This window comes from Lissotriton vulgaris, chromosome 3_1 (genome assembly GCF_964263255.1).
Source record: "Lissotriton vulgaris chromosome 3_1, aLisVul1.2, whole genome shotgun sequence".
In the NCBI taxonomy this organism is placed as follows: Eukaryota; Metazoa; Chordata; class Amphibia; order Caudata; family Salamandridae; genus Lissotriton; species Lissotriton vulgaris.
Window position 1 is genome coordinate 1,837,879,616 of NC_141689.1, and position 20,983 is coordinate 1,837,900,598.

Here is a 20,983-nt window from a genome sequence, read left to right on the forward strand (position 1 = left end):
AGAGAGACAGAAACAATATTATTGAAATATTAAAACATTGATTATCTTAATTCCATTGCTATGCAATAACAAGAGAAGCATTGACACAGGCGGCTTATATATCACACTAAATATTAAGTTTAAATATTTCAGTAAGCAAATTGTTGGTCGAAATAATATACTCATAGAAACGTTATTTAACAAAAATAAAAAGAAAAATAAACAGCAATGAGATACTCAACAAAAGCTGCCTAGTTTCACGTAACTTATCCAAGTGCGTCTCAGAACTGAATACATAGTACACTAAAAAGGAGATGCCAGATACAAAAAGGGGAAAAGGTAGAGATCAGAAGGTGAACAAAGCGCACATCTATCAGAAGCAAGTAGAGCAACAACCAATCAAGAACCAGATTAAGTCAAATGTGATATACAATATTGCTTATAATAATCTAAATACAGAGCATCTACAAAAAGGACTGTTAGAGGACTTACGATCTTTATTTTGTTTGCAGAGTTTTAATTAGCCAAACTTGACCAGAAGGTATCCGGTATCAGAGAACTTTACATGAGCACCAGTTGCGTTACACAAGGACACATTCATATTTGTTAGGTACAGGGAGAATAAGTGATTTGCCCAGAATCACATGATGTTGAGCGTCCTTGCCAAGACTTGAACCTGGTTCCCCAGATTTGAGGTTGACCGCCCTAGCCGTTAGGCCGCATCCTCTCCCCCGTACTTTTTGGTCAACTGGTGGAACTATTTGAACGTCGGTAGCTCCACACGCCCTTCCTGCTCATGAGCTCTGTCTCTTGTTGCGTTATAGGCATCAGTGTTGCTCAAGTTTTAAGTGCCTACGTTCTTACGCTGCCATGTTTTATTGGTTGCTAGTCTATTTTTTGCACGCAACGTTCGCACATTATGTTCCTTTATATTTGATTTCAGGTAATACTGCTGATAGCGTTTCCTGAGTTCACCGCAGCATCAGAGGGCGCGTGACTAAGTTTGTCAGCGTTTCCATTCCTCTCGCTGTAAAAACGTGCAGTTTTCCATGCAATTGACAGCATACTTCTGGAAGGTATTTTTTTTTTTTGCAGCAAGCTAAGTATTTTAATAGTATCTTTGTTTTTATTTACTATTCTCAAACCAGAAGTTCTTCATGATGCTCCAACGTATAGTGTACTTGATTTAATGCTATGTAATCTGCGTTTGTGGTCTATTCCTGGTTTTATTGTTTTGATCTGCGTTACCTAAACAATAATATCCTAATAAATCCATTCCCTTTACCTTGTATATTAGAGATGCTGGTTTCAGTTAAAGGGGCAATTTTTTTTCTCCATAATAGACCTTTCTGCAGTGTTTCATCAAATTGTTTTGCGGGAGCATTATAAGACTTACACTGCTTTTACCACTCCTGTGTGTTGCTACCAATATAAGAGAACAGCTTTTACCACTCCTGTGTGTTGCTACCAATATGAGAGAATACCTTTTGGATTAGCGTTGGTGGCGGCCATATTCCAAAGATTAATGCATTCATTATTTGGTAAACTGCCCAACATCCAGTGTTGTCAGGATGACATCCTGATTTACCGGAAAGAGAAAGCATGACCATTTGTGGGAAAGTGTGCTAAGAATTTTGGACACAAGGGGTTTAACTGTGAAATTTTCTAAATGATGTGAGGTCCTTTCTAGGGGTCACAGAATGTTATGCCAAATACATTACACATTTTTCATTTTGAATTTTTCAAATAAGGCAATTACTCAAGAAAAAGAGCAAATCTAACCAGTGCAAAGAGTGTGCGAGAGAATTTGAGGATTTCAAAACTGCCATTGCGAAACCTACTGCTTTGTTTGGTTTTGATCCAAATCTCACTAGTGTCATCACTACTGATGCCAGCTCTAAAGGGTTGGTAGGAGTTTTATCCCAGAAATCGGAGGGAGGAGGTGAAAAAATGATTGCCTATGCATCTAGGGCTGCTAGTCTGCTGCAGCTGCTTGATTGACAGTCTGCAGCAGGCCAGCACTGTGAGCATGATACTACCGGGGGGAGTCTTGCCCACGCATGTGCCGATGCCCTTAGGCATAGAGAAGGGGCTGGGGGTGCGGCTTCAGCCAGGCCGGGTTTGAGAGGCTGCCCAGGGCGAGTACACAGTGTGCCCCCCTAGCCAATCCTGGTGCTGCATGCAGCGCGAGGATTGGCTGTTCCACCGGGCAACATCCATTATTGGATGCCGCGCGTGGGTGGGCGGGGGCAGAGTGGCGCCACCCCGGGCAGGAGGGGAAGCAAGCAGATCCCGGCGAGAGCCTCCCAGTTCCGGTTTCCAAGATGCCGAAGAAAGACGGTGAGTGAGTGCCCTCGGCCTCTGTGATGCTTGACATAAGGCCAAGCATCCTTGTCCTGTTTTGACATTGTGCGATGAACGCTCGTTAGGTAATTCAGAGGAGGTAGTTCTATCATTGCATGCACAGAGTGACGGTTAGTGTGGGCAGCTCTTTGACGACCACCTCTTATATCTATTTTTTATGCCTGTCTGTTTAGCCATTGAAGGATGATGGAGTGGACATCGAGGTCGATCCTGGAGGCTTGTGGTTAGACCTTCTCCTTTTCCGACCTAAACAAACACAAATTTTCCAGGTAGTCGATAAGACGATAAGACTTGGCAGGAGAGTAGAGTGATTGTAAATAATGTCCCATAGATTCTGAGATTCCTACCTAACTTTATATGCCTTAGATTTCTGTCCTGTAGACAATGAAGACCGCCTAACTCGATTTAAAATCGCTTAATAAGAGATTTTATAGTACATTCGTCCTTACAGCACGGTTAGAGGGATGGAAGCATTTCACTGCATGCTCACACACAGCTAGATGCCAACACATCGCTGCATGCTAAACGTCACTGCATGTTAATCAGTCATCACATGTGGAAGAGGGAGTTTTGTGAATGTGGGTGTCCAGAATGCAGAAGTAAATGTGTTGTTTCAGTTTGTTTCTTTTCCATGGGTGGTGAAGCCTCGCCTCTCAGCCTGGGTCCTGCTGGTGCATTTTGAAAAATCTTCTATCTATCCGTTTTGATCTGTTTTTGCATCTTATGCTCTTTTTCATGCAAAGCTCACTTTTTCTCTTCCGTGAGTCAGTTATTGGCTTCAATTGTGTTCCTGTGATTACAATTGTATTTTATGTTCTATACGCGTGTACCATTGCATTCCTCTGTCTGCACAAGTCTGGCAGGATTTGTTTGTCCTAGCTGAAGTCGGTCTAGCCTCTGGGTTCCCGAGCCCCACCACATGTGGTCCGGGTTTCATGAGATTTTGCTGTGGATATTGATTCACCAAAATGCCAGGGGAGCCGGAAGTGACGTGGCGCACACATTGACCGCGGTGCCAGCAAAGAGTTGATCCCGTGGCTGGCAATACTTTGAACTGCCTCAGCGGCAGGAAAAAAGGGAAGAAGTGGAAACGACTGGAAGTGAACCGGGCACTGGAGCCATGTTTACATCCATCCTGTTCCTCCCGCTACCTTCATGACTCCGGAGGCCAGGGGTAGCAAGGGCAGTGCGATGGTTTCCAAAGGGCAAGCGCCACAGGTAGCACTGGCTATCCCTGGCTTCCATTCCTGCAGCATCTGTGCAAGTGAGAATGGCAAGGGTGGCGAACGAGCAATTCAATGCATGGACAAAGGCCCTCACACCCAACAGAGAAGTCCTCTGTGTGTTTGAGAAACCTACCCTGCAGATTCTTGTATTGTACCTGCTCTTTATGTTAGGGAAGTTTGGACTGTGGCTCTTCTTTGTACTGCACCTGCTTGTGAGGGAATCTGGTTCTATGAATACCTGCACCTGTGTGTGAGAGACGCTTTCTCAGCAGACGCCTGAATTGTATCTGCTGTGAGAGTTATGGCACCTTTTACTGTTATTTCCAGTATTATAAACAGTCTGATAACTGGAATCATGCCATCCGGGCCCGGTTCTGTGTGTGGAAGCTTGCAGTCAGATCTGTATTGTGGAAACAAAGTGTGTGTGTGTGTGTGTGTGTGTGTGTGTGTGTGTGTGTGTGTGTGTGTGTGTGTGTGTGTGTGTGTGTGTGTGTGCGTGTGTGTGTGTGTGTACGTGTGTGTGTGTGTGTGTACGTGTGTGTGTACGTGTGTGTGTACGTGTGTGTGTACGTGTGTGTGTGTACGTGTGTGTGTACGTGTGTACGTGTGTACGTGTGTTTGAGGAAAGCTTACGAATGCACCTGCTTTTTGTGTTAGGGCAGCTTTCGCTACTGGTCCCTTAGCTGTTCCTGCTGTGTGTGTGTGTGTGTGTGTTTGTGAGAAGCTCGAAGTGCCAGCTTCTCGCCTTCTGTGTGTGCTACAGGGAGCTTGCACTGTGGATGAGTGTCTATGACCTACTCTTGCTATGAGGAAAGTGGCAGTGGTATAGAAAGTGTATACAGTGGTGTACATAATATGATATCTTGAAGCAGGTCATTTTTGTGGCTGATTCACCTAAGGACAAGAATCTGTGTCCTGTATCTGTGTTGAGAAACATGTTTGCGTAGCCAGTCAGTGTGCTAGGGATGCTTACACCGTGGCTGCCTGTAGTATGCCTGCTGTACGTTTGAGGGAAGCCCGAAGTACGGATGCCTCTACTGTACCTGCTCTGGGTGGAAAGAACACTTGCACTGTGAATAACTGTAGTTATTTGTGAGGAACTCATTAACTATGGGTATCTGTCCTGTTCCTGCTCTGCATCTGAGGGATACTCGCACCGTGGCTACTGTAGAGAATCTGCTTGTGTATAAGAGAGTACTGCGCCTAACATTTCCGTCTGTATTTATCCATATTTATTTTTTGCCTATATAACTGATATATATTTCAATGTTTATTTTGTGCTTTGAGAATAAATGGAGCCGTAAAATTGTATATTTCTCTGTTTATTTAACTCTTGAACATGCATACATGGATGCCTGTCACAATTTAGCAAATTAAGCAGCCATGTATAATTAAACATTACATTCATAAGTACATATTAGTGTTATACTACAAAATATGTTAACATATGCCTATTTAAGGAAATCTCATCCTGTTTTTTAATTCCCCATGATTCATGTATGTTTAGTGCTAGGAGGTCCAAGTCTGTGCCAGAAAATGTGAATATGTACGTAAATATTTGAAAGTTCCATCACGGACAGTATACAATAGGTTGCATTGTCAGAAAGTTTGAAGTGATGCCATCAATTACAGCTAAAACCGGCGTAATCGCAATTTGACCAGTTGAGCACATTTACATTTGTTTTAGGCAACCAGACTTGTTTAGCTGTCTGCCCCTCCCTCGGGCTAGTTGCAAGACTAAAATATACCCAAATTGCCACGCATAGTGATTGTGTCTGCCCAGTCCCTGTGAATTGTACACCTTCTTAGGTATTTTGTGAAAGTGTTTTATTTTTTTAATAGCGCATGCTACCTATATTGAGTCTTTTTGATGCCGCCTACATATTTCAATACAACTCGAACATGGCGGTAGTAGATAGTGAGACCTTTTCTTTTGGACCTGGGACATTAGGTGGTTACTTGGCACTATATGTGGTGGGCACTGCTAAGGACGGCAGGACGGCACTGTTCAGGACGGCATTTGTTTTAGCACTTTGTGAAAGCTGATAATCTAAATCATTGTGACATGCCTTTATTTAATTGCCTCAAGCTGTGCATGGTGCGAGCGTGAGCCACACTGTTAAAACATGGTATTTCAAGCTGGTATTTATTTAAAGTCTTATAGTCTGAATTCACCACCTGAGCATAATAGGACGGAATGTATGAAGCTCTGTGGTTATACTGAATAAGCAGCTACCTATGTAATGCCATCTATTAATGTAATAACTGCACTTTAACAATTGCTTTATTAACCTTCCTGCTTTCTCAAATTTGCTCGATTTTTCTCCTTTTTTCCAACATTTTCTTGGGGGGGTAACCCCCCCCAAACCCCTCTTTTGGGGTTCAGGCTCGCTCGCTTCGCTCGTTCGCTACGGTGCTGTATGCAAATCACTTTGCGCCCCACCACTTTCAAATGTCACCCACCGCCCCTGGAAGAAGCAACTATTGGTCACTAGCACGAAAACATCTAAGTGATGCCAAACATCTGAACATAAATCCAGAGTTAGCCAATGAGACTGTGGTATGTGTCCCACATGTTGTGATGGCAGACAGATAAGGCATAAGACGTGGCACCTGGACAGCAGCATTTAGTTTAGAATGTGCGGAGATGAAAAGAAAATACAGAAATAAGACAACACAAATAAAAAAATATATCAAACCACAAAATATGTTTGAAAGCAGCCTCCCTGGTGTCAGTGAAATGGGACCAAACAAGCATTGGTTTTGCCGAAAGGCCTGCTTGCATACCAAAAAAAAATCCTCCTGAAGTGAAAAACAAAAAAAATAATTTCTGAATACAGTGAGTCTGAGATATATAATTCAATATGCGATTATTCAGTGTATTTTCCAGATGGAAAAATAGTCCCTCACGCGCCACAATGTGCTCTATAGGCGAAATGAAGCAACAAACAGCATGAGGTGGAAGACAGATACTCCTCTGGACGGTGTTTGCCCACTCTGTATACTTTAAGATACTGTAAATAATGTGTGAAAGACGAGTGCGCTGCCATGGCAGATCTAAAAACGAGTACAGACCTAGCACTGTTTTTCTTCGGTATTGTCACTTTTCTGGTACTGGCTCCATGATGTGAAGCACTACAAACACCAGGTGATACCACTGCCAGAAAGAGTCCAAAGTCTTCCTTTGGAACGAGCACACACAACGAACACCATGCTGAAAACCTGAAGCAGTATGGACATGATGCGCTGTACACTGTATTTATACACCTGTCTGGCTGACAAACATTTAGCACAAGCATAGACAACCTCATGAGTTGGAAATTCAAGCGTTCGCATTCGTTTTTTCGAAAGTAATGTACACGGGCCGCACAACTCGCGAGGAAACATGGCGAAAAGCATGCACCAAGGCGCCGTCTAGGGACTGAATACTCCTCTTTCACTGTAGGGATTAGCTACTTGATACTCTGTGGCATGGACAGAAGATTCTAGCGCAAGGAGGAAAATGTGATTTTAAAAGAGCAGTACAGCAAAACCATAAACTGCTTCAATCTGTTGCGCAACCGATATTCGCTAATCCGGGCATAAAAAGGTTTCCGGGAGAGAGGTTAAGTATCATTTTGTCAGCCATAGCCAAACACAAACCTGCAAATGAACTGGCCATAATCTCCCTGCGGAGTCCGCGGTTGTCAGAGTAACTTGTTACAGCGCCTGTCATTCCTTGTGACAGACACAAACGCTGAGGCCGCCTTCACGATTCAAGCTAATCCCATCTTTAGATTTAAACCACTTTGTTTCTTTGTACGTCCACTCTCGGCATCTTACTTTCAAAACAGAACTGTGAAGAAGCGCGAATACACAGATCCCTTTACATAAGGAATAAGGCCCTAGAGAGAATTATACATACATATGTGTGCACGTCCACTCCTACATACTCACGCAGACTCAATACGTGACTAAGGGCAGCAGTTACAGGCCCTTAAAGCGTTCATTAGGAGGAGATCCAAGCCGAAGCAGCAGCTGAGGTCCACTTGAGGAGGGCCTCCCCTAATGCGGACCAGTATCTGCCCGGTCGGCAGCTTCACTTCAAAGTCTCTGGAGTTCAATTAAAACTGGATTAGGTGGAAGCGCATCTTCTCTGGGACTTTGTGCTCGCTCAAACTCCAAGAACACTGACAGCACACGAGACAGAGGTCTAGCCCTCCAATGAACCGGTCGCTATGGAAACTGCATCCGTTCAACTGCTTCGCCGTTATCAGGCGCATCACGGCAGCTTGTAAGACATGGCAAACGAAGCACTTAATCATGAAGCATCTTTAGAGTCGCCAGCTAAACGCTTTCCAACAATAACACGTTCCTTGATGGCGTTCAATTAACAAAGCACCCACACGCTAGGCAAAACATGCGGCACGAGTCAGATTCGGCAAAATATTTATAAGCAGTGCCTAATATTAAAATGTGTTCTACTTCACATTACGTACTTTCTTTTGGCAGTCTTTTGGCTTTGTCAATGCTTGTTTCGTCATGGTTTTAGAAAACCATTATTTTTTAGGGGGAGCTGCAAGGCCCATGGCAATAAAAAAATACTGGCTAACAGCAAACATATTTTGTGGTCTTAAAAGGTACGATTTGCCATTGCAGTCGCTTACATTGAAGGGAACTACTTTGTGTGCAGCTGTGCCTCTGGTGAAAGAAGACTGCAGTCCTTCACAGTGAGTAAATGTCTGAAGTGGCCCATGCTCTATGCAGTGATGGGAAGAAATAACATGAGACTGACGACGGACTAGTGGAGGAAAAGGGCAGGGCCAGCGCTAGGCATGGGCAGCTGCCCAGGGCCTCGCACCAGCATGGGGCCACGCACTGGTGATGTGTCCTGTCGGTTCCCTGGCGATCCATTTCAAATAAAGGTGTCACCTTTCTTTGAAATGGAGGGGCCCCCCTCCCTTGGCCTCTCAGGGATGGTATCTGGATACATAAGGGAGGGAGACGCTCCCTTCAAATGAAAGGAGACCCATTCACAGAAACTGTGGGGGGCCCATTGTCCATCATTTTGGCGCCCCCATAGTTTTAACTTTTAGCCCACAAGCAATTCTCACACCTATCGGACTGAAGGTGTGAGAAATGCTTGTGGGCTCAAAGTTAAAACTGTGGGGGGCGACAAAATGCTGGACAAAAGGCATCCCACAGGGTCTGTGAACGGTCTCCTTGCAAGGGGCCACTTATCTACATTAGAGGGGCCTCCCACATTCCCTTTTAGCCCAGGGCCTCGCAAATCCTAGAACTGGCCCTGGAAAAGGGCTGGCTGAAACTCCACATAAACAGATCACAGATATCATTTTAGCAACATCAAAAGATTTTGGCTAATACCAGACTCAAAACTCACCCTCTCGAGCACTACCTACCTACACAAGCGCTTATGACCATATCTCCCTTTTGTTCTTTGTGAGAGTGTATGGATGTATGTGTGTGTGTATATGAGAATATATATACATATTTTTTTTCCATGAAAAAAACAAAGGTTACAGGGACGTAATAGTTAGGCTGACATTTCACTATTACAAAACCAGAAAAATTCAGCTCTTCTAGTTAGCGGACCTAACAATAACTTGGGTCGGTGGCTGTATGGGGTACTGTTGTGTGTGTGAGAAGATGTATGGGTGAGTGAGTGTCTGTATGGTTGTGTATGTGACTGAGTGAATGTGTCAGTATGTGTGAGTAACTGAGTATGTGAAAGACAGTATACATGAGTGACGGGGTAGATGAGTGACTGTGTGAGTGAGTGAATATGAGAGTGGCTATATAGATGAGTGCATGCTTCTGTCGGTGACTGCATAGCTGAGTGAGTATGTGTTACTATTTGTATAAGTAAGTGGTTGGGTGTGTAACTGTTTGGGTGAGTAAGTGGCTGTATGACTGACTGTATGGGTGAGTGTCTAGGCATGTGAGTAGATCTATTTATTTATTTATTTAAAACTTATAATGCGCAACAGCTACCCGCAATGGGTTTCCCGGCGCAAGGGATAGACTAAAGAAGAAAATAGGACATTACAACAGCATTATTAACAGCTAAAACGGCTGGAAATCTATTGGAAGAGTAAAGTTTTTTATTTTTTACGGAAGCAGAACATATTAGTCTTAGATTTCAGAGCAGTGGGAAGCCCATTCCAATATTTGGGGCCTAGATGGGAGAAAGATCTTCCCCCCATCTTCACAAGTTTAAATCTTGGAATGACGAAGTCACAGTTAGCCGAGGATCTTAATGTGTGGCTAGGCCTGTACGGTTGAACAAGGCTCTGAAGATACAGAGGGGCTGAGCCCTGCTTAATTTTAAAAAGGTAGCATAGGGCTTTAAATTTAATGCGGCTCGGGATCTTGAGCCAATGTAGATCGCGAAGAGCCAGAGTGGCCGGAGATCTCCTCGGGATGTTACATAAAAGTCGGGCCGATGAGTTCTGTACTATCTGCATTTTATTTATGGTCGCATCATCGGCACCAAGGTAGAGGACGTTACCATAGTCCAGACGAGATGTTACTAACGCCTGGACGACGGTTCTCCTAGTGGCATATGGCAACATCCAGAGAATTTTCTGGAGCCATCTCAAGGTGGAAAAAAAGATGGCAGCCACCTTGGTAGCCTGTTGCCTCATATAGAGCTTGTCATCTATGAGGAATCCAAGATTGCGAACCACGGAGACCGGTTGGGGGAGGGGACCCATGGCATCAGGCCAGTGTTGCGGGCCCCAGAGATCTTTATGTTTCCCCAAGATGACAATCTCGGTCTTGTCACCGTTTAGCTTGAGGAAATGCCTCTGCATCCACTCAGCCACTCGTGACAATCCAGTTTTCAGACTAGACACGCAGTTGCCTTCAGTGCTGGAGAGGCAGAAAACAATTTGTGTGTCGTCGGCGTATGAAAAAATAGTTAGCCCAGCATCCTCTACGATGGAAGCTAGAGGTTTGATGTAAATATTAAATAATAAAGGGCTAAGAATGGACCCCTGAGGGACGCCATACGCCGAAGGACAAATATCAGATACGGCTTTCGTGGAGAAGACCTGGAAAGTGCGTTCACTTAAAAAGGAAGCAATCCAGGCCAACGCGGGACCATCTACTCCCAGGGACCGGAGAGAGTTCAATAAGGTGGAATGAGACACGGTATCGAACGCCGCACTCAGATCCAAAAGGATGAGGGCAAAAGTTTCCCCGCGATCGATACAGTGCCGTAACCTCTCCGTTACCCCGAGTAGCGCAGTCTCGGTGGAATAATGCGCACGAAAGCCGGACTGAGAAGGATGTAAAAAGTCCTGATTTTCCACAAGATGGGTAAGCTGAATGTTCACGTGCCTCTCTAACACTTTAGATAGAACGGGCAACAGGGATATCGGTCTGGAATTGGCGAGGTTAGACATATCAGCTCCGGCCTTTTTTAGGAGAGGGACCACCATTGCGTGCTTCCAATCCGGTAGCACGTGGGACTCTTTTAAGGAGGCATTCAAGAGTCTCATGAGAACTCGCCGGGATTCGAGATCCAGCAGCTTTAAGATCTTTGCAGGTACCGGATCACGCGGTGAGCCAGATCTTGCGCAGTTCAGGCAGGAGGCAAATGAGGTGTCATCGAACAGTTGCCAATGAGTTACCACTGCCTTTGGATGCAGGAGTACTTTCATGACAGTTGGTCCCGGTAGATGTTCGTTTACTGTCAAGGGAGCACTCATAGATTCAAATATGTGCTTAACCTTGGCAATAAAGAATTCCGCAATAGCATTGCACTGAGCTTCCTCCAGGGCCGGGGGAGTCGGGATGGTGTCTGCTCCTGTCAATTTTTTAACAACCGCAAAGAGGGTGCGAGGGCAGTTCTGTGCTTGTGTCACTGTGTTTACAGTGTACGCAGCTCTCATGGCTTTACATTGGGAATGGTATTCCTTCAAGGCTTATTTATAGGCAGTTTTCCGGGAAGCCGAGTAGGAGTGCCTCCATTTTCTTTCAAGAGCCTTGCAATTAGTTCGTAAGGACTTTAAATCGGCCTTGAACCAAGGTGCCGGGCAGCAATGAGATCTAGAAAGTTTCGGGGTAGGGGGAAGGACGGTATTTACCGCGTTAGTAAGCCAATATGATACAGCAGCATTCAAATCCCTAAGTGGGACGTCGCTGTTCTCAGGGCGGGTGTTAAAAAGATATTGGTTAAACTTCGTAACATCAAGTTTACCCCACCGATGAATTAATTCACCCTTGCCGTGGCTACTCTCAGCAATTTGCTTGATGTTAGGTAGAGCAAAGTGGACTGCAAGGTGGTCTGACCTCTCGAGCGGGCGAGCACTCAGAGCAATCAAAAGGAAGGTTAGAAAGAATAGGATCCAACAGATGTCCAGCACAGTGAGTAGAGCCCGAATTGCACAACGTAAGGTTAAGAACCTCTAAATCGGTTAGAAAACACTTACTGATAGAGCATAAGGGATCTTCAAGATGTAAATTTAGATCTCCAAGAATTGTGAAATTTGCTGCCCTAAGAAGCAACGGCGCTATAGTGTCGGCAAGCGAGGATGTCCATGTGTGGGAATTGCCAGGGGGGCGATAGATCAAGAGGCCAGTCATTATGAATTGCGGGTTAATTGCAAGTTTAAAAAGCGCCGCTTCGCATCCAGACAGGGAAAAGGCCTCAAGTTTGCAGACATAACAGGACTTAAAAATAATAGCAATGCCCCCTCCCTTTCCGGAGGCTCTGTCCTGCCTCAACATAGTTGTTGGGGACTGCGACGGCAATATCAGGGCCAGAACTTTCGTGGAGCCAAGTTTCAGTAAGAAACAAGGCGTCTGGCTGCTCAGTAACAAGAAAATCAAAGATATCTAGTTTATGTTTTGGGAGAGACCTACAATTAATGCTCCAAAATTGGAGAGTAGACTGTGTAGAAGGAGTATTTTTTGTCCTCCGCCTGCCTCGCGTTCGAACCTGGTTCATTGCCTTACAAGAAGACATTTTACCAGTGTAGAACTTACAGCCGGCGCATTGAAATTTGTGGGTCGGTAGAGAACAGGTATTGCAATCTGAAGAAGTCGGAGGGCAAAAAGATTTCAAAGCCTCACCGGAATATGATAGTATTGCAGAGGGTGTAGCTCGTACTGCCGAGCGAGATGGTGAAGTCATTATAACCCCTAGGCTCGTACTGGCGCGGACGGGCAGGACTCTGGCACGACTCAGGCGCAGCGATGGCGCGTCCACTGCGCGTCACCGCTGCGCGTTGTGTAGAGCGCCTTAAGTAGGCGTTTCCCAAATTGCCAGAGCGCCTGAACGCTAGAACGCTCGATAATGGCGTACGAAAGTGTCCCCTTCGCTCCCAAGATGGCGAGCGCTGAAGCAGACCCTGGGGACCGGACCCGCTCAACCAGCGGTGTTCTCAACAATTAAAGTGCAGGTAGGTGGCCAGAAGGGGAAGGCAGACTAAAAACAGGGCAAATACAAGTTAAACAAAATAAATACAAAAACGGGATATTTAAAAGCGATTTACGCCGGTATGGCAGCGCTGCAAAATGTGATGTAAAGTTTCTTGTCCAGGTCTATGGGTGACTCACTGAGTGAGCGCCTGTATAGCTGTATGAGTGGATATGTCAATGGCTGTATTAGTGAGTGAGTGAGTGAGTGGGTCAACGAGTGGTAGTATGGGTGAGAGAGTGGATGTGAGTATAGATCAATGAATCAGTGAGTGGGTGGGTGTATAAGTACTGGTATGGCTCTGTGAATAGGTTTGTGAATGGTTGTGTGGCAGTGGGTGTATAAAAGATTATATTGCGGTGTTAGTGGGGGCGTCAGAGATGCTGTGGATGATGTCATCACTGATGTCATCAGTGATGTCACTGACCATGTCATGAGTGATGTAATGTGTGAGGTCATAAGCAGTGCACTGCAGTGGCGCGAGTTATAGTTAGCGCAGCTAACTATAAGGTCTCACTTTCTCTGGTTTTGTACGAGTGAAATGTCAGCCTAACTATAACATCCCTGTAACCTTTGTTTTTTTTTCGTGAATTTTTAAGGTTTTTAAATGCTAATTTCTAACTAGAATGTCTCTGAAACCTGTGGGTTTTTTTCAGTGAATTTCTAAGGTATTTTAAATGCTAATTTCTAACTATAATGTCCCTGAAACCTGTGTTTTTTTCAGTGAATTTGTATGGTTTTTAGGTCTCGCCTAAGCAGCGCACATGCGCTGCTTAGGAGGAGACCTCTTAAAATCGATTTGCGTTTTCTCCCAAAAACGTGCACGCTTTGCATTGCTTTCAATGGCAATGCGTGCACGTTTGGAAACTCCCTTGCGGGAGCGAGCAGTGGCGCCATGTGTTAGCAATTATCGCGCCCGCAAGGTAAACGCTGCGTGTCCCTGCTCTCGGCCGCACTACCCTACCCCTCCCACTTTTTTACCGAGCGTCAGTTAACTCGTGGGCTACGCCGAGAGTGAGATGCATTTGTACTTACTTGTTCCCTTTGTCATCATTTCCTATGTTCGTTTTCATCCTTCTTTCCACCTTTCACTTACAGTACAGGCATGCGATGACACGCCCCACCGTCGCAGTACGACTATTCCAGTAGTGAACTATCACTCCAAAGGACCAAAAGCATGTACCTCCCACTAGCATTACCACCTCCACACCACACCTTCTTTCTCTTGTTCTGGGTAAAAATGTAATGATGATGAAATCAAGTATCGGACCTAAAAGTGAGAGTCGGGAGGGGGATGAATGTACGTGGATTGCGCCAAATACAAGGACCATTCATAAAATAAATAAAATGATACAAACCGCGGGGACTCAAAAACCTCTTCCGAAAGGCAGTCATGTGTCTGCTCTCGCGTATGTTTCCGGCTCTGCCCTTTAACTCCTTCAGAGCTCAGACAGGTCGTGTAGGGTCGATTATCTTCGTGCCCAATCCGGAGCCACAAGCATGACTTGGGCCCGGTCACGTCGAATCTTCTTCAGCACTCTGGGCAGAAGTGGTATAGACAGAAAGGCGTACAATAGACCACAACTTCACTTACGACAAAAAGCGTCCCCTAGCGATTGCCGCCTTGGAAATTCCAATGTGCAAAACTGATGACATTGTGCGTTCTCTTCGTTGGCGAATAGATCTAACCAAGGCTCTCCCCACTGCTGAAAGGGACCTTGCACCAGTTCAGACGCCATTCATGAGCCATCATACACCGGCAGCTGAGTTTGTCTGCCCTGGCGTTCATATAACCTGCCAGGTGTTGAACCACCACGGTAATGCATTGATGTTTCAGCCATGTCCAGAGGCTCAGAGCCTCCTGACAGAGTCCAGGACCCCACCCCACCCTGTTTGTTACAATACCACATGGCGGTGGTGTTGTCCGTGAACACCTGCACTACACTTCCCGGGACAGAGGGAAGGAGTGCCTTCAGTGCAAGTTGGATCGCCTGAAGCTTCAAAAGGTTGACATGGAGATGGTACTCCGCCAGAGACAAGAGGCCTCTGATCTCCACCTCTCCCAAGTGGCCTCTCCATCCTAAGAGGGACGCATCTGTCAACACTGTGTGCTCCTGTTGGGGAAGGTAGAGGGATCGGCAATTGACCCAATCGCGATTCGTGAGCCACCCCTGCAATTGTCATGCAGTGCCCTCCAAGATCTGGACATCATCAGGCAGGTTGCCCTGATGCAGCGCTCACTGGAACTTCAGGTCCCACTGCAGAGCCTGCATATGCCATCTGGTATGATGCACTAGCGGGATGCAGGAGGCCATCAGGCCCAGGAGCCGGTGCGTCATTCTAACTGACGCACAAGTTACTACTTGTGTAATGATATATCTGTAAGAGACATTAGTTAGTGCTAGATTCCTTACCTTAGAATAGATTCCTTACCTTAGAATATGCCCAGGCGTCAGACTGGATCCGGAAAATTTTGCCTAGCAATACCCCTGCGCGCCGGCAGGCGTCGTCTGTGGCCGTCGTCGGCAGCGCCGGAATGACGTCGTCGGAGTACTTAGATGCCGCCCATGCGCGCTGACGTCAGTTCTGATACACAGCTTTTCCGCGCCAGATACGCAGAGCCATGATAGAACCAACACTGGTGCCATGAAACTAGGGCCCTGAAAGAGGGATGACCTTAACCCTAGATATCGGTTTGCAGAACGGGGAGGATCGGTGGGTCGGTAAGGAATCTATCACTAACTAATGTCTCTTACAGATATATTGTTACACAAGTAGTAACTTGTGCATCTAAAAGAGACACGTTAGTGATAGATTTCTTACCTTAGAATAGATACCCCAGCAATACCAACCCCGGTGGTGGGTCTGCGAACCAATAATTCACAAGAACGGCCAAAGAAGCCATCCCTCCGGACTTGGCTGTCCAGGCAATAATGTCTTGCAAACGTGTGCAGCGAGGCCCACGTAGCTGCCTGGCAAATATCCTGCAAGGGCACTCCTCGGCCCAGGGCAGTGGTAGTCGCCGTGGCCCGAGTAGAATGAGCCCGTAGACCCAAAGGGGGTTCCTTCTTTGCCAAGGAGTAACACGCCTGAATACACAAGATGATCCACCGCGAGATGGTCCGCTTGTGCACCGCCTTTCCCTTCTTAGCGCCCACGTAACCACCAAAGAGTTGGCCATCCACCCGTAACTGGCGTGTGCGATCCAGATAGTAAGAGAGCGGACGTTTTGGGGCCAGACGGTGGAGCCTCTCTTCCTGTTTTGAGGGATGCGGAGGCGGAAAGAAGGTGGGCAAGGTAATGGACTGCCCGATGTGGAAGGCCGTGACAACCTTGGGCAGGAACGAAGGTCTCGTCCGCAACACAACCTTGTCCGGATTAACAGAGAGAGAGGAGGTGTAGAAGAAAGAGCCTGGAGCTCACTCACTCTCCTGGCAGAGGTGATGGCAACCAGGAAGGCAGGCTTCAAGGTAAGAAGACGGAGAGGACAGTTATGTAGCGGCTCAAAGGGAGCACACATTAGGTAGGTAAGTACAAGATTCAAGTCCCACTGGGGCATCATGAAAGGAACAGGAGGCAACATGTGTGTGATGCCCTTCAGAAACCTATTTACAATCGGGGACTTGAACAAGGAAGGCTGATTAGGTAGCCTTAAGAAGGCGGAAAGGGCAGAAAGGTAGCCCTTGATAGTGCCCAGAGCAGAGCCCTGCTGGGCAAGAGAAAGAAGGAAGAGGAGAACCTCAGAAAAAGGGGGCAGAGAGTGGATCCACAGCCTTTGCTGTGTACCATGCCACAAATCTGTTCCACCTGCAGTGGAGGGACGCCTGGCTGCCAGAATGACATTACAGACTTCGGGAGGCAAGTCAAATGGCCTCAACTGTCGCCGCTCAATCTCCAAGCTTGTAGGTGGAGACTGGACCGGTTCGGGTGGAGGACCGTCCCCTGCTGCTGCGACAGAAGGTCCTCCCGAAGAGGCAGACGAATCGGGGGATCGACTGACATGCTGAGTAGCTCGGGATACTAGTATCTTCGTGCCCAGTCCGGAGCTACAAGGATAACCTGGGCCCGGTCGCGCCTGATCTTCTTCAGCACTCTGGGCAGAAGTGGTATAGGCGGAAAGGCGTACAATAGACCGCAACTCCACTCGCGACGAAAAGCGTCTCCGAGCGAGTGCCGCCTTGGAAACTCCAACGAGCAGAACTGATGACATTGCGCGTTCTCTTCTGTGGCGAATAGATCTAACCAAGGCTCTCCCCACTGCTGAAAGAGGCCTTGCGCAACGTCCGAGTTCCGGCGCCATTCGTGATCCATCAGGCACCGACGGCTGAGTTTGTCCGCCCTGGCGTTCAGGGAACCTGCCAGGTGTTGAACCACCAGCGTCACGCCCTGATGTTCCAGCCATTGCCAGAGGCGCAGAACCTCCTGGCATAGGGTCCACGACCCCACCCCGTCCTGTTTGTTGCAGTACCACATGGCGGTGGTGTTGTCCATGAACACCTGCACTACACTCCCCCGGACAGAGGGGAGGAATGCCTTCAGTGCAAGTCGGATCGCCCGCAGCTCCAGAAGGTTGATGTGGAGCTGGGACTCCGCCGGAGACCAGAGACCTCTGATCTCCGCCTCTCCCATGTGGCCTCCCCAACCCAGGAGGGACGCGCCCGTCACAACTACGTGCTCCAGGTGGGGTAGGGAGAGGGATCTGCCACCGACCCAATCGCTATCCGTGAGCCACCACTGCAGCTGTTTTGCAGTGCCCTCCGAGATCAAGACATGGTCGGACAAGTTGCCCTGATGCTGGGCCCACTGAAACTTCAGGTCCCACTGCAGAGCCCGCATCCGCCACCGGGCGTGATGCACCAGAAGGATGCAGGAGGCCATCAGCCCCAGAAGCCGCAGCATCAACCTGACCGAGACCCGGGATAAAGGCTAAAAGATCGGAATCAGAGCCTGAATATCCCGAACCCGCTGTTGGGGTGGATAAACCCGAAACTGCGCCGAGTCCAGAACCGCTCCGATGAAGAGGAGCTTCTAAAAGGGACACAGGTGTGACTTCGGTACGTTGACGGAGAACCCCAGCAGATGCAGGAGATCGGCCGTAGTCTGGAGGTGGCTGACGACTGTCTGGGGCGAGCCCGCCTTCAACAACCAGTCGTCAAGGTAGGGAAACATTGAAACCCCTAACATGCGCAGATGGGCTGCGACCACCGCCATCACTTTGGTGAACACCCGTGGGGCGCTGGTAAGGCCGAAGGGGAGCACAGTAAATTGAAAGTGCTCGTGGCCTACCGTGAACATGAGGTGAGGTAACGCCGGTGGGCCGGCAGGACGGGGATGTGAAAATAGGCGTACTGCAAGTCCAACGCTACCATCCAGTCTCCTGGGTCCAGGGCAGCTAAGACCTGAGCCAGAGTCAGCATCTTGAACTTCTCCTTCCGGAGGAAGCCGTTGACGGTCCGTAGGTCCAAGATAGGGCATAGGCCCCCTTTGCCCTTCATGGGTACCAGAAAGTAGTGGGAGTAACAACCACACCCCACTTCTGGCCCAGGAACGCGTTCGATGGCCCCCTTGGCCAAGAGGGCCGTGACTTCCTCTTGCAGGAGTTGCAAGTGATCCCCCGACACGCAGTGGAATTGCGGTGGCATGGTTAGAGGGGTCGCCTCGAAGGGGAGGGAGTAGCCCCTTTGGATGATTTGCAGCACCCACTTGTCCGACGTGACGGTGCACCAGTGGAAGAGGTGATGGCGAACCCTGTCCCCCACTGGCGTCACATGGGCCTGAAAGCATGGACTAGGAGGGTTTTGAGGCAGGTGCTGCGGGGGAAGGTGTGGACTGGCCGCGCCGTTGACCCCAACCGCCGCCACGGCGGTTTCCACGGCCGCCACCGCGCTGTTGGACGTTCTGCGGCGCATGGCTGGCAGCACGTGTGGGGGCACCCCTTCCTTGGCCACGAAAGGAGCGAAAGGCACCCGTTTGCTGGCGAGGGGCAGAGAGGCCCAAGGACTTGGCCGTAGCCCTGGAGTCCTTAAATCGCTCACGCTTATGGTTTGCCTTGTCGCCAAAGAGGCGACGGCCATCAAACGGCATGTCCAGAAGAGTGGCCTGGACATCAACTAGTTGGCGGACCTCAACCAGGCATGGCGTCGAACCGCCACTGTCGTTGCCATCGCCCTGCCCAGTGAGTCCGTGGTATCCAGCCCACACCGGATGGAATACCGCGCTGCATCTCGACCCTCTGAAAGGGTTTGGGTGAGTTTTGCCTGGACCTCCTCCGGACATTGTGGCAGCACGTCCGCGACAGCGTCCCACAGGGTGTGGGTATAGCGGCCCAAGAGGCATGCGGTATTAACTGACTGCAGTCCCAAACTGAGTGACGAGAACACCTTCTTCCCGAAATGCTCATACCTCTTGGATTCCCGATCGGGCGGAGCCGTCGGGAATGCGGTCTGGGCAGTGGAGGGCTGGATGACCAGGCTCTCTGGGTGGAGTGGGTGGACAAAAAGCAAGATCGCCCGGGGGTGGGCGGTAGCGTCTGGCCACATTCCTATCCACAGACGGACCTGTGGGGGGCTCAGACCAAGTGCCCACAAGAACGTCACACAAGGCCTCATTAAACGGCAGCAGAGGCTCACTGGAGCTTGCCTGCGGTTTAAGGACCTCTGTGAGGAGGCTAGTCTTCACGGCCGCGACAGGGAGCTCAAGGTTTAAGGCCTTGGCTGCCCGTGTCAACACTACACTATAAGCAGCCCCCTTCTCCGTAGCCACGGTGGGAGGGGAGACAAATCCAGTGTCTGGCGAAGTGTCAATGCCACTGGCCTCCCCAAGCTCATATGTCCAGTCCTGTGGTGACTGGCACTCCCATGCCAGAGGGTCCTCAGACCCCTCCCAATCACCCTCGTCACCCATCTCCTGTAGTACAGGTTCAACAGATGGGTCCTGTTCATGGAAATAGAAATCTCCAAATGCCGTCGGTAGCGGCGCTCATCGGTGCTGCTCCGGTGCCAGAACCGGACCGGGGGTAGGATCAGGGACGGCACCCATAGCAGGCGCCGGGGGCGACACCCGTAGGGCCGGCGTCGTGAGGTCGACCGGCGATGACCCGGAAGCGGATCCAGAGAGGGCCTGCGGCGCCGGGACCAAAGTCGCCGGCAGCGCCGGGGCCGGAGCACCCGACGGCGTCGGAGCCGAAGCACCTGACCCGCTAGGCCCTCCAGCCGGGGCCATTGGGCCCGGAGGCGCCACAGAACCCGGCTGAGGAGGGAGGGACCTCAAGGCCATGAGGTACCGCTTGATCTCCTCAGGCGTCGCTTCTTGCCTAGGGACCCAAAGGTGTGGGGTAGGCGGTGACGACTGAGACTCCGGCGGAGCGGCATGGGTGGTGTCACCCGAACCCCCGGCCGCATCGTGCGAGCGTCGGGGTGGGTCGGAAGAACGATGATGTCTCTCCGACCTCCTTTGCCTCTTACCTGAGGACTTGGATCGTGACGACTGATGACCACTCCCAGAGCTGCGAGGGCTCCGACCCCGCGACCTGTCCCTCGACCTCATGTGGGACCGGGACCGGGACCTGGAGCGGCCGACTGCAGGAGCTCCAGTCGCTTGCGAGACCGCTCTCACCTAGCTTTAGACGTCAGGGCCAGGCAGTCGGCGCAGGTGCGGTCGTCGTGGTCGAGGCCTAAACATTTGAGGCACCGGCGATGGGGGTCGGTAACCGACATCAGTCGGTCGCACCTGGAACAGGGTTTAAACCCGGGCATCCCTACCGCCACCGTAGGTGTTGAAGACTCGAGTAGAGAAATGATCAAAAAGTTTAGTCAAAAAAGACTAAGGGGTAGAGCTTCTCCGGATCTGCGCTAGGTGGCACGGAAAAAAGAAGAACTGACGTCAGTTCGCATGGACGGCATCTAAGTACTCCGACGACGTCATTCCGGCGTTAACGACGCTGACGACGGATGCGGAGCCGCGGACGACGCCTGCCGGCGCGCAGGAGTAT

At 49.1% G+C, this 20,983-nt stretch overlaps 1 protein-coding gene across 1 annotated transcript in view; it reads right to left on the reverse strand.

Annotated features, from left to right (window-relative positions):
* The window catches only part of LRBA (LPS responsive beige-like anchor protein), a 2,444,222-nt gene that overhangs the window by 820,349 nt on the left and 1,602,890 nt on the right, over window positions 1-20,983 (reverse strand). The window lies entirely within an intron of this gene.